General features: G+C 47.3%; 1 long non-coding RNA gene across 1 annotated transcript in view; it reads left to right on the top strand.

The window, feature by feature from the left end:
• LOC132342642 (uncharacterized) overlaps positions 1–12779 on the top strand; it is a 120252-nt gene extending 107473 nt beyond the window's left edge. Inside the window, exon 4 of the long non-coding RNA XR_009491108.1 lies at positions 12638–12779. This is a non-coding gene — a long non-coding RNA (uncharacterized lncRNA). The remainder of the gene's footprint in view (positions 1–12637) is intronic.
• The last annotated feature ends 539 nt before the right edge of the window (positions 12780–13318 follow it).

Here is a 13318-nt window from a genome sequence, read left to right on the forward strand (position 1 = left end):
CTGTGAAGGTATTTTGCAGATGTGGTTAACATACACTATCAGTTGTCTTTAGAGAAAGGAAGTTATCCTTGAGAGTAAGAGTGGGTCTCATCCAGTCATTTGAAAGGCTTTTAAGGACTGAACTGAGAGGTTTCTTTGAAGAAGAAGAAATTCTGCCCCAAGACTGCAGCCTGAGCTCTTACCCGAACGCTTTCTGTGGAACTGCCCTACAGATTTTAGACTTGCCAGCCCCACAATCGCATAAGCCAAGGTCTTGGAATAAATCTCTCCACAGGTCTGGGTTTTATTTATGTGTCCTACTTCTCTTTCTCTGGAGACCCCTGATGGGTACAGAGCCCCAGGTGAGAACTTAGGACCAGGGTCGGTGGGAGGAGCAGGAGAGGAGGACCAGCCTTTTCCATTCTTCCCTTCACTGCTCCAGCCGCAAAGACGTTTCCAGTCCTCAGATGTGCCAGGCATGATAATAGCTGCCAGACCTTGGCATTTGCGCTTCCCCCCCATTGAAATGCTCCTCCCCTAGGTACATGAATGACCCGTACTGCCATTTGGTCCAGATCTCTGCTTAACTGCCACATCCTGGGAGAATTTGCTTGACTAATTTAAAACACCCACCACCATCATCCTTCTTTTACTCAGATTAATTTTTCTTCCAAACACTTACCACTTCTTGCTATTTTATATATTTCTTTTGTCTGTCTTGCCCACTGGAATATGAACTACTGAGACTAGAGACATTCCTTTTTCACTTCCTAGCACGGGGTTTGGCACAGAGAAGTCACTCAGTGGGCTCCAAATTGTGGTGGGTTTCGAGCACTGTGCTAAGTAATTACAAGGAGTTTAAACCAGCTTTACCAACCAATGTCCTCTTGACAGCTGTGGACTCCTGGGGAGTCGCTGTTGTGTGTGTTTGGGGGGGTGAAACTCACAAAGAGATGCCTTTGAGAGACAGCTTGGAGGCACTTGACAATTTCCCCCTATCTATGATGATCCACGTTGCCTGGCCAAGTTGTTTATGAAGGAGGCCTTATGATGCATCTCAAAAAAGCAACCGTGGCCTCTCAATCACTCAGCACTTTTTGGAAGGAAAAACAGATATCAAAAACGAAAGTGCACGAACAGTAATATATATCAGATCCGTCATTCTTTACAGCAACATGGACAGTGGCGCTTGGAAAACAGCAGTTGCACCCAAAAGATAGACAGGCAGTTTTGACATGTCTTGCCAGAGAAGAGTCACTCACCCCACCCCCGTCCCCCCACCCTCCCGGCCAAATCACAGGGAATGACAGAATTACAAACAAATCAATCAGGCAGAGAACAGAAGCAGCAGAGACTCAGGGCTCGGGTGGTAGTAACAGGATGGCATGCCAGCATATCTCAATCACAAGCAAATGGGTGGCTGCCCACAAGGCAGGTCTCTTGCCTCCAATACCTTGGTTGGTGATCTGTCCATGGTGCTGAATCATACTACTCAGTGTTAATTAGTGTTGGAGAGAAGCAGTCCCAGGGGATAATTATCAGTCATTCACTCCTGTGTGAGAGTGAGTTTATTGTGGATTGATGAAGCTGGAGTTGGGGGACAGATACTCAGAAATTCCAAACACATAAGCCTACATGAGCCAGCAGATAACACAAACAAGGGAGACAAGTTTGTAAAACGATAATGAATGGTGGGGACTGTGGTTTAAGACCATAGGAACTGTGGTTAACTAGATGGCACATGCCCCATCTAAACAGAGCAGCCACCTCTTGTCCCAAATGAATTGGAGGCCATGTGGGGGCTGTATGAAGAGCGTGTTCCATCAGAATTTGAAAGAGGAGCCGTAAACCTCTTTTCGATGGACTCTCTGAGTTTTAAATGCTTGCAGCAAATCCAAAGACATTTTTGATTAGCCTCTTATTTAAAGATAGAGATCTTGGGCTCCAGAGAGGGGAAGGGACATGTTCAAAGCATCTCAGCATGTTGATGACAGGGTGGGGCCTAGAGCCTCAGTGCTTGACTCCTGGTTCACTGACTTTCCCTCCACTTCAGTTTGCTCTCTTGTTTGACAGGAGAGGCCTCTCCTCTATGAGCCCTGGGCCTGGGTGATGCAGGGGAAGGGATAAAATACAGGGAAAGATGTTTGAGCAAATCAATCCTGAATGTTGGAACAGCACAATATAGCCACAATTATTTCAACACATCCTAGCTCAGCTGAAGTGCCAGGCCTAAGGGACAGAGGCCTAGGAAAGGAGACAGCGGTATTAGAGAGTCAGAAATGCCTTTGAAAAGACGAATGCCTCTTCTGGACCACTTGCAGAGTCCTGGGACATCCCTCGGGGAGACCTTTGGGATCAGGGCCAGAGGCTCCCCCTCTTCCTTTCATCCTAATCAAGCTTCATAAAAGCAGCTCCTCTGGCTGCTGATCTAAGCCCCAGAAGTGGTAAACTGTCCCTGTAGAAGTTCTCTGTATCAGACAAATCAGGATGATGATTATGGAGAAAATCCAGCCAGGGTGTATCTGGCCTAGCCAGGAGCCCCCACCCCCTCCCAAGTCCCAGCCTCCTTCTCCTCCTACTCCCTGGCTTGGGGCTCCTGAGCCCTTGTCCCCCAAAGCCAGATGAATCTTTCTCCCTCAGCAATGCTGGGGACACAGTCTACATTAGGCGAATCAACAAGGCCATCTCAGAAGAGACCAAATAGGAAATAAGAGGCCCCATTGCCTAATGGGACTTATCAATTATGATCTAGGGCCATATTTCTTTGAGGGGTGATTGTTTCACGGAGTCTGACATCTCATATAGCTTTAAATTACTCACAACCGGGACGGCTTACAAGATAGCAGTAAAATCAGGAGAGGATTGGGCAATGTAATTATAGTATGGAAATGATGTTGATCACTCAAGCAGGGAGCAGACCTTGAATCGAAAACCCTGCTCTCTCTCCCCACCCCCTTCCTTTTAGTTCTCCTGCTCGGGACTGTAGAATACACAAAGCCTGGGAAACATAGGAGGTAACCTCACTCCTGCCCAGGAGCTGGAATCGGCCAGGTCCCTGTGTAAGATTATATGAGGGATGGGGCTGGTATAGACCCAAAGGACCAGGACAGATCCAATAGGTCTTTAGGGTCAAGATCTAAAGTCCAGAAGGCAGGAGTCTGCAAGAGTTGCTGATTGCCCAGGTTTATGGAAGTCACAATTTCCTAAATTCTCAACATATGCTGATCATTATATCAAGATCTGAAATTATAGAGTATCATCTTCATGTCAGACACCATGTAAAGCCTTGCGGATGCAAAGATAAATTATTTCAACTGTCTAATGAACGCATGCTGTGTGCAAACATTGTGATGGGGTCCAAATACAGAAAAACTTATTACTCACATTATTCATTCAAATACTTATTGCTGATTGACTAGTTCACAGGACTGCTAAACTCCTCATCAAACCCATTTCCTCCTGAACACACAGTTAGGTTGCATTTCCCAGAATTCCTTGAAGTTAGGTATGGATGTGTAATGGAATTCTAACCAGTAGGATGTGAACAGAAGTGATGCAGGTCACTCCCTGGCCTGGCCCTTAAAATTCTCTTGCATGTGCTCTTCCATGCTCTTTCCCCATCCTGCCTACTGGGTGTCAACACCCAGGGCAGTCCTAGAAGGCCTCTTGTTGAAACTGGCAGAGCCATCAGTATATGGGGTTCCTGAATGAGCAAGTGGAGCATAACCCCTCCCCTCTGCTAAGCCTCTGCTGACCTAAAACTATATTGTGTCATCAGGTGAACAAAATATACCCATGCTTTTTGAGCTGCAGAAAGATGGTTACTGTGGTTCTCTAGACATTATACCAGGCATTGGTGGCATAAACATTGATGAGAGCCTTTCCTTGCCATTTGCTATGGTCCAGGCAGCATACTAAGCTCCAGGAACGTGAATAACAGTTCATTCATTCAAGTACCTGGCCCTGAAATTATAGGGCTACATGATAAATAAATAATAATCAATTGATTATTTCCACAAACATTAATTAGATAAGCAGTATGCTCTGGTCTTGGCATTAAACTCTGGGGATACAAAGAATAATTCATTCAAACATAGATTAATTTTCTGCCACATGCTAAGCACTCAGCATTTGGGGGTTAAAGATGAACAGTTCTTATCCTCAGGAGGTTCACCACTTGGTGGAAGAGCCAGGTCACGGTGAAAGTGGAAGTGTTAGTCACTCACTTCTGTCCTACTCTTTGTGACCACATTGACTCTAGCCTGCCAGGCTCCTCTGTCCATGGGAGTCTCCAGGCAAGAATATTAGAGTGGGTTGCCATGCCCTTCCCCAGGGGATCTTCCCAACCCAGGGATCGAATCCTGGTCTCCTGCACTGCAGGCAGATTCTTTACCATCTGAACCACCAGGGAAGATGTAGGTCATGGTGGTGCAGTGCAAAAACTGAAAAGTAAAACATTATATGAGATTCTGCAGGAAACCGGGAAATGATCTCTGCTTGGATCTGAAGAGGAAGGGAAGGGATTGGGAAGAACTACAAACAAATGGGGATTTTATATATGGGCTTTGAAGGATGCATATAAGTTTTTTGGGCAGAGAACAGGTGGAAGGGAAACCCAGGCAGGTGGAACAGTATGTGCTAATGTGATGTGTCTTGGGATCAGTGAAAAGTTTGATGTGAACGGAGCTCAGGGACATGTGGCGAGGGCAGAATCAGATGAGCAGGGCTGTGGTCTGAATCTAGGGCAAATGCTCTTGTCTCTCTATCTGTGGGTTGTGTTATTAGAACTAGGAGGGTTCAGAGACTGCAGATTCCATCTTGGACTGAGGTGGGAGTCAATGCTCTATCTTAATTTGCTCCCAGCTCCATGGGCAGGATGGGCTTGCTTTTCCTTTCTGAATTATACATTTAATACACATGCAACTTTATGACATTATCCCACTAACATCATCCCCACTTTATCAATGAACAAACTGACTGTTCGAGAGGTAAATTATCCACTCAAATCACACAGCTGTCTGACCCCATGGTTGGCATTTAAACCTCCAGGTAAGACCACCTTCCCAATGTGTTTGTGACCCTCAGCAAAGCAGGAAGTGGGTTTTCTGTCCCAATGATGCAAACGTTCTGAAACCCTCTGGGGTTAACGTTGGATGAAGGCGGAGGAGCTTCCCCTCCCCAAAGCTAATCGGAACTAACTCAACACTGAGCTCATGTGCATGTATGTGGTGGGGGTGGGTAAGGGTGGGGAAAGTCCTAGCTGAGCCCAGACCAGTGTGAGCTGTGCTGGGAAGGAATAAATCTCTTCATGAGCCAACATTAATACAAGCTTGGCAGGTTCTGGGCAGGCCCCTGGTTGATTATGCCAATGGATGCCGGGGAGGGGAAGATTGAGCTGCCGGGGGTGGTGTGAATGCACACCATGCAAGGTAATATCTTGAAAATATATAGCATTCAGCAGGCAGGCAGCTGAAGGCGGGGGTAAGGGGGGATGATGGGGGGGTGGCATCTGTTTGCAGTTACGATGGTTAGAACCCACTGCACGAGGCTCACAGGATGATGCCTAGGGGACTTACCCACCTGCATGGTACCCACCATTCATTTGTCATGTGTTTATTGAGCACCTACTCAGTGCCAGGCACTGGGTTCAGGGCTGGACATCCAAACATATTGCTGCCTTCACGTTGGTCCTAGCCTGGTGCGGCAGACAGAACTAAGCAAACCATCATGGCTATTGCATAAAAAGTACATTTGGGATAAAAGCATAGGAGTGGTGAGAACTTAGAGGCTGATGTAGAGGTCATAGAGGACTGCCTGGAAGAGGTGACATTTGAATGAGAGCTGAAAGATGAATTCAAGTTGTGCATTTATGAAGCAGGGAGTAGGGGACAGAGAAGAGTCACATAGAGGCCCTTAAGTTGTGTTTGGAACGTGTGAACAACAGAAAGTAGGACAGGGCTCAACATACATCTGAGATTTAGACAGAAGCCAGACTAGATATGGCCTTATGGGAATTGAAGTGATTGGACTTCATCATAGAGCAATGGGGAGCCACCAAATATTCTAAATGAGGAGAGTTACTGATCAGGGTCTCCTTTCTCAAGGTATCTCATCAAATCCTCACTGTAGCCTGATCAGGTAATTATAACCATTCCCTCTTATTTGAGTGAGGAAACTGCAGCTCAGGCAGCAATTTGCCTAAAATCACACAGAAAAAGAGTAGCACCCTGGGCCCGCTGTATCCCAAAGACAATGAACCACTGAGCGCAGATTCTCTAGCCCAGCATTCTGGACTTGTTGCTGACAAAGAAGGTTTAGATTACAAAATATGGAAGGAGAACTCAAATCCCCAGATGTACCTTTGGTGGAAATCTGACAAAGGCTGGAAAGCTCAGATCAGAATTTAGGAGCCATGTATAGACAGCCTGGGGAAAGAACCTAGAGTTGCCATGACCTGCATGGAAGTCTCGCTTGGGGGTGGCTAATGGGGACCATCTGAGAGCGCCAAGGGTATGCAGAGAGCCAGATACCTCAACCGGACAGAGCAGAGAAGAGGCCGCCATGGGCTGCTCACTCTGGGGCATAGAGAAGCTGCCTCTAGCAACCATCCACTGTAAATTCAAAAGGAAAAAACAAACAAACAAACAAACAAACAAAAGCGGAGATCCTCTACCCATGGAAACATCTTGTCAGCTCAGGTTTGGAAAGGGTAATCCGATTCACCTGCCACATATCTGCAGTCTCAGATTCAGCAAAAATTACAATGATAGAGACCATTAGTAGCAATGCATTCATTTGGCAAATAAATGAACACTACCATGAGCCTCGCCCTGAACTAGGCGCTAGGGTTACAACAGAGAAGGTGGAGATGGAGGCAGCCCCACTGGAGCTTACAGTCTGGTCCAGGGTGGTATGAGCTGTAGTTTGCTGACAACCTGCTTTTGCACCATTGAAGCAAGATGAGCTGTGTGCACATCCCCTTCTTTAAACCTCAGAGCCGTTCTGTGGGGGTAAGAACTTGTAAGAGACATTGCTGGTCCCATTACCTGACAAGCCTCCAGCTTCTGTGAGTATAGGCTGCTGATAGCCCTCGTCTTCCGCACTTTTGAAGATACATCCTGGAGCTGCCTTGCTTAGAAATGCCTGGGGAGATATGCACACCCAGGGACAGTCTTTGCTTGATGACGAACTCTTACGGAACTCCTCTGGCTTCCTGTGGGGCAAACATTTTGGTGCCACTGATGCTCCAGGTTAGGTCAGGCAGAACCTGGACCTCAACCAAAACCACATCTTTGTTTTGCTTCTTCTCCTTTGCTGGCTGGCTCACCCCATCCTTACAGGTTTTCTCTAGAACTCTCCTGCAATTAATCTCTTGTTCTTGTTCAGTTGCTCAGTTGTGTCTGACTCTTTGTGACCCCATGGACTGCAGCCTGCCAGGTTTCCTTGTCCTTCATTATCTCCCAGAGTTTGCTCAAACTTTCATCCATTGAGTCGATGGTGCCATCCAACCATCTCATCCTCTGTAGCCCTCTTCTCCTCATGCCCTCAATCTTTCCCAGCATCAGGGTCTTTTCCAATGAGTTGGGTCTTCACATTAGCATCAGCATCAGTCCTTCCAGTAGAATATCCAGGGTGGATTTCCTTTAGGATTGACTTGTTTGCTCTCCTTATAGCCCAAGGGACTCTCAAGAGTCTTCTCCAGCACCACAGTTCAAAAGCATCAATTCTTTGGTGCTCAGCTTTCTTTATCGTCCAACTCTCACATCCATACACGACTACTGGAAAAACCATAGCTTTGACTATATGGAGCTTTGTCGGCAAAGTGATGTCTCTGCTTTTTAATATGCTGCGTAGATTTGTCATGGTTTTTCTTCCAAGGAGCAAGTGTCTTTTAATCTCTTGTACAAGAGTCCATATCTGGGCCTCAGGAATAGGACTGGGGTGAGGCAAGAATTCGGGGTACAAAAGTAAAGGGGGCACTTCTTCTCAGGGTCTGACCATGCACTTGTGTGAGAATGAGGCTTTTCTTCCTGACAGATGTTTCCATGCTACCTGATTCTCACGGATTCTTGATAATGAGGACACTCTGCCCTTGTATGAAGATCTGTATGCCCTTAGCGGTGTCAGCTAGTCTGAAGACCAGGAGCTGTACCCCTAGACTTTGCCCGTTCCCTGGCTCCTCAGCATCAATATAAATAAAGGCCTGAGCCTTGCAGCCACACTACAAGGAGCTTCACTGAACCTTTCCCATCTCCATGCCACTGTCCAGACAGTCCTGCCTAATCCCACATTGGAAGGACGAGTCCTAATCAAAATCCCGATCAAAGGTCAGCAGCTAGTAAGAACCCCTTCTGAGTTTTGATGACAAGGATGCAATTAGAAGTTTAGAGCGCTGTGGATTCCAGAAGGGGGAAGGCAGGATACGATCGTCGCTCTGCACTTTTATTTTCCTATAATCCACACGGTGAATAAAAGGCTTGCTGGGTGATGTTCAGGAAGCCGATTCTCCTCTCTGGGCCTCAGCATTCCCCATCTGTTCAAATGGGTGGGCTGGATGGGCTCAGAGCCAAGCACTCTCTGGGATGGAGCATTACATGCTTCCTGTTGTGTCTTGCTCCGGTCTCACGGGGCACGAGGGTTTTGAAAGCATTCATCAGCTAATGCATCACTTGTTCATTAAAGATTCTTTCTGGATATCCTCGTAGCTCCTACTTTTCCAGGCATTCAACCCCCCCAGCCCCCACTGGTGTTGACAAATTGCTGCTTGAAGTCCATGGTCCCAGAGGCCTCCTTAAAATGTCCAGGAATGCAGGCATGGGGAGGGGTGAAGAGGGAGACTGGGGAGGTGTTGGCTGAAAGCCACAAGCCGCAGCAGCCAGAGGTGGGTGTAGCGGGTGGGGTGCCGGCACCCCAAGATTGCTCAGCCATCGTCAGGGCGGTCAGCAGTGTCCTGACTTTGAAAGCGATCCAAAGTGAGGTCTGCATTCTAGTCTCCAGTGATGTCACAGCTAATCATTAGCCTGGTAATTACATTGAAAGCCTTCTGCGATCGTATCCTCAGCAGGGTCATTAATGCAAGGCAACCACACCAGTAAATGTCTCATTAGTCTTATTTTAGACTTATGTATTTTTCAGGACTACAGAATTTTAATAGTCTGCCCTCCCCCCGGCTCCCCCTTCTGCGACATTAATATCTATTCCACATGCCAGATTCTTCCAGCTCTCCCCACTCCCCTGCCTTCTCTACTCAAAGCCCCCAGAGGAGGTCCAGCAAGGAAGGAAGTCTAGAGTGGGGGTCAAGAAGGGCTGGGTCTTTGCCTTCCTCACCAGCCCCAGGTCTGTTTCTGGCCCCAGTGTCTTTTCTGTAATGACAACCCTCTCCCTAGATTTTCTCTGTCATCCTCAGGAAGCTTCACTCTTTTCATTTTAACCCTATTTAAACCTTTTTCTTTTGCGTTATTAAAGAAATGCATGCTCATTACAAAGACAGGAAGAAAAAATTACCATTAATCTCAGACCCCCAGCTAAATGATCCTCTCCCCACTTCTTGTTCACCTCACCCCCTCCCGCGATTCTGGCTTTTCCTTTATCACTGGATTGGGCAGAGTTTCTCCCCTCTAGGGGTCTTTGAACAATGCTGTTCCCTTTGCCCACGTCATTTACCTCTCTTCTCTGCCCTTGGATGACTGCTACTGTCTCTCCAGGGTGCAGCCTAAACAGCACTTCCTCTTGGAGGCCTCTCTCTTCCTTCCTCCATTGAAGGTTGTAGTTCTGCCATTTGAGGCCATTGCCATGTCCTACACACACATGTCATAATCGCCATGAACTTGTCTACATGTAACACTAATTGTCTGGTTGCAGTCTCCCTGAATAGGCAGATTGCTCCAGGTGGGCAAGGAACAACCCTATATGGTTCACTAACCTTATAGTCCCAGTGGTCAACTCAGGGGCAGTCAGTACAAAGAGGCATCAGTAAGTACTTAGTGAATGGATGGATGGGTGATTGGATGGATGGATGGATGGATGGATGGATAGATGGATGGACGGGTGGTCGGATGGATGGATGGATGGATGGACAGGTGGTCGGATGGATGGATGGATGGATGGGTGGTCAGATGGATGGATAGATGGATGAGTGGATGAATGGATGGATGGATGGATGGATGGATGGGTGATAGGATGGATGGATGGATGGATGGATGGATGGGTGATCGGATGGATGGATGGATGAGTGGATGAATGAATGGATGGATGGATAGATGGGTGGTAGGATGGATGGATGGATGGGTGATGGATGGATGGATGGATGAGTGGATGAATGGATGGATGGATGGATGGATGGACGGGTGGTCGGATGGATGGATGGATGGATGGATGGATGGACGGGTGGTCAGATGGATGGATGGATGGATGAGTGGATGAATGGATGGATGGATGGATGGACGGGTGGTCGGATGGATGGATGGATTGATGGATGAGTGGATGAATGAATGGATGGATGGATGGACGGGTGGTCGGATGGATGGATGGATGGATGGATGGATGGACGGGTGGTCAGATGGATGGATGGATTGATGGATGAGTGGATGAATGAATGGATGGATGGATGGATGGATGGGTCATCGGCTGGATGGATGGATGGGTGGTCGGATGGATGGATGGATGGGTGATTGGATGGATGGATGGATGGATGGACCTGTGGTCGAATGGATGGATGGATGGATGAGTGGATGAATGGATGGATGGATGGATGGATGGACGGGTGGTCGGACGGGTGGTCGGATGGATGGATGGATTGATGGATGAGTGGATGAATGAATGGATGGATGGATGGACGGGTGGTCGGATGGATGGATGGATGGATGGATGGATGGATGGACGGGTGGTCAGATGGATGGATGGATTGATGGATGAGTGGATGAATGAATGGATGGATGGATAGATGGATGGGTCATCGGCTGGATGGATGGATGGGTGGTCGGATGGATGGATGGATGGGTGATTGGATGGATGGATGGATGGATGGACCTGTGGTCTAATGGATGGATGGGATGGATGAGTGGATGAATGGATGGATGGATGGATGGACGGGTGGTCAGATGGATGGATGGATGGATGGATGAGTGGATGAGTGGATGGATGGATGGATGGATGGATGGATGGATGGGTGATAGGATGGATGGATGAGTGGATGGATGGATGGATGGATGGATGGGATGGATGGGTGGTCGGATGGATGGATGGATTGATGGATGAGTGGATGAATGAATGGATGGATGGATAGATGGATGGGTCATCGGCTGGCTGGCTGGATGGATGGATGCGTGATAGGATGGATGGATGGACAGATGAACAGATAGATGGATGGATAGACAAATGGAGGGATAGATGAATGGATGAGTAGGTGGGTGGATGGATGACTGGGTAGCTGAACTTATTTCAGAATATTCTCCAATCTTTCCTTTGCATCTTTAGATGCTGTTGAAATAATACCACATGTAAATTTATATCTTTTTTATTCTGCATTTTTCTATGTGTTAACAACTGTCGGCATCTTTGATGACTGCACAGTACTCCATTGGGTAGATGCTTCCTAACTTACTCAACTAATTTCCTACCAGCATGCATTTGGGAAGATGATGTTTCCTGTAAGTAACGGCTCCGGGTTCCTTCCCCAAGCACCAGCATTCAGATAAACGTTGTGCTACCATCTCGTGACATACAGTTACAGACAAGTGATATAATTTCACGGTGCCTCAGTTTCCTCATTTGTTAACAAGGGTAATAGCTTATGGGGTTATTATGTGGGTGAAATCAGTATAAGTACAAAGAACAGTGTCTGGCACCCAGTAAATGTTCATTATTACTTCCTGGTTGTTGACCGTGCATGATTGGGTGAGGGATGTCTGAAGGGGCGGAGCTTGATCTGCATCTCTATGATATTTGGATAGCCAGGACATCGCTAATATGTTAAACCTTGAGATGTCCAGAATAGGAACTGAAACATCTTCTTTACCCATCATGAGATCACAGTGTGGGGAGGCCTTTCTCCAAAGCATTTCTTCCAGCAGCCTGCACTGTTATTTTCCCATTGCCATTCGGCATTGCCATCCCATTGCCAGTCTCCACCCAGATCTTTCCTCTGAACAGTGTGGTGGAAAGAACCAGGGCTTTGGAGTCTGGGAGACCTGGGCTGGGGCCACCATGCTGTCCACTGTGAACCAAGAGACTTTTAGGAAGTGGCTCCTTGGGTCTGAGTGTCATCTGTAAATGGGGCAGGTGCACCCGGCTTACTGGTGGCTGGGAGAATCAAATGAGCAAGTGTGTGTTTGGTATCTGGCCCATGCTAGGACCTTGACTTCAGCAGTCACCGTCCCTGGACAGGTGCACGGATGCCTCTCTGGGAGACCTGGTCGAGTGTCTCCCGTGTGCTGGACAGAGCATGCTTTAGGGTCTTGGTGTGCTACATGACACTAACTGAGTGAAGAAAGGAAGAAAGAAATAAGGTAGAGAAACAGGTAGGTTTCACCTATGGGAACCCAAGGATGCAAAACAGACTTTTCTTTATAAGCAGTGGCCCTGAAATGTTCCTGCTTTCACTGAGGTTTGGGGCAAGTAACTTCACTGCACTGACCCTCAGATCTTTTTTTTTTTTTAGCATCAAGCAGGGAGAGCTGGATCTCTGCATGTTGGTGGTAATGGTTCTGTGAGATGACACTTAGTGAGTGCTCAGGTTAGTACTATTTTAAAGTATATTTTTGGTTATATTTTTATAAATATTAGTATTTTTTCCCGGACAGTGGTAAGTGAAGTGCCCCAGAGAACTTGAAAGTCACAGAATCAGAGTGATAAGGCTGAAGAAAGCCTCACAAAACAGCTCTCTTTACTCCTGGGGCCCCTGTCCTGAGCCATGCTGCCTTGGATCTCCAGGATTTATGCTTATCAAATTCATAAATGAAGAGGCAACTCTCACCCTGAATCTTCTCTTTCTGGTTACTTAGCCTGGAGGTTGCCCTCTCTGGGTTAACGCACCAGTTCATAAATACGTGTCTTGAAGTTTGGGGACCTTTCCACTGGTGTGTAGACTTCTCTGGTGGCTCAGTGGTACCACCGGTGCATATGCACTAAGGGACATAATTGGTGTTGGTCGCTTTTGCTGCTGGGTGACCTGAAACTAGCACAGTGCCTGGCACACACAAAGTGGGGGCTTACTAAAGACCTGCCACACGAGTGAATGCATGTGTTTCTACCTTGAGAAAAAGCTGCTGCTCCGGAGAGGCCAGCTGCCAAGCCTCCCTCCCTGGCTCTTTTCCCTGGGGCCTGTGATATTTAATTAATA

This window comes from Bos taurus, chromosome 17 (assembly GCF_002263795.3).
Source record: "Bos taurus isolate L1 Dominette 01449 registration number 42190680 breed Hereford chromosome 17, ARS-UCD2.0, whole genome shotgun sequence".
In the NCBI taxonomy this organism is placed as follows: Eukaryota; Metazoa; Chordata; class Mammalia; order Artiodactyla; family Bovidae; genus Bos; species Bos taurus.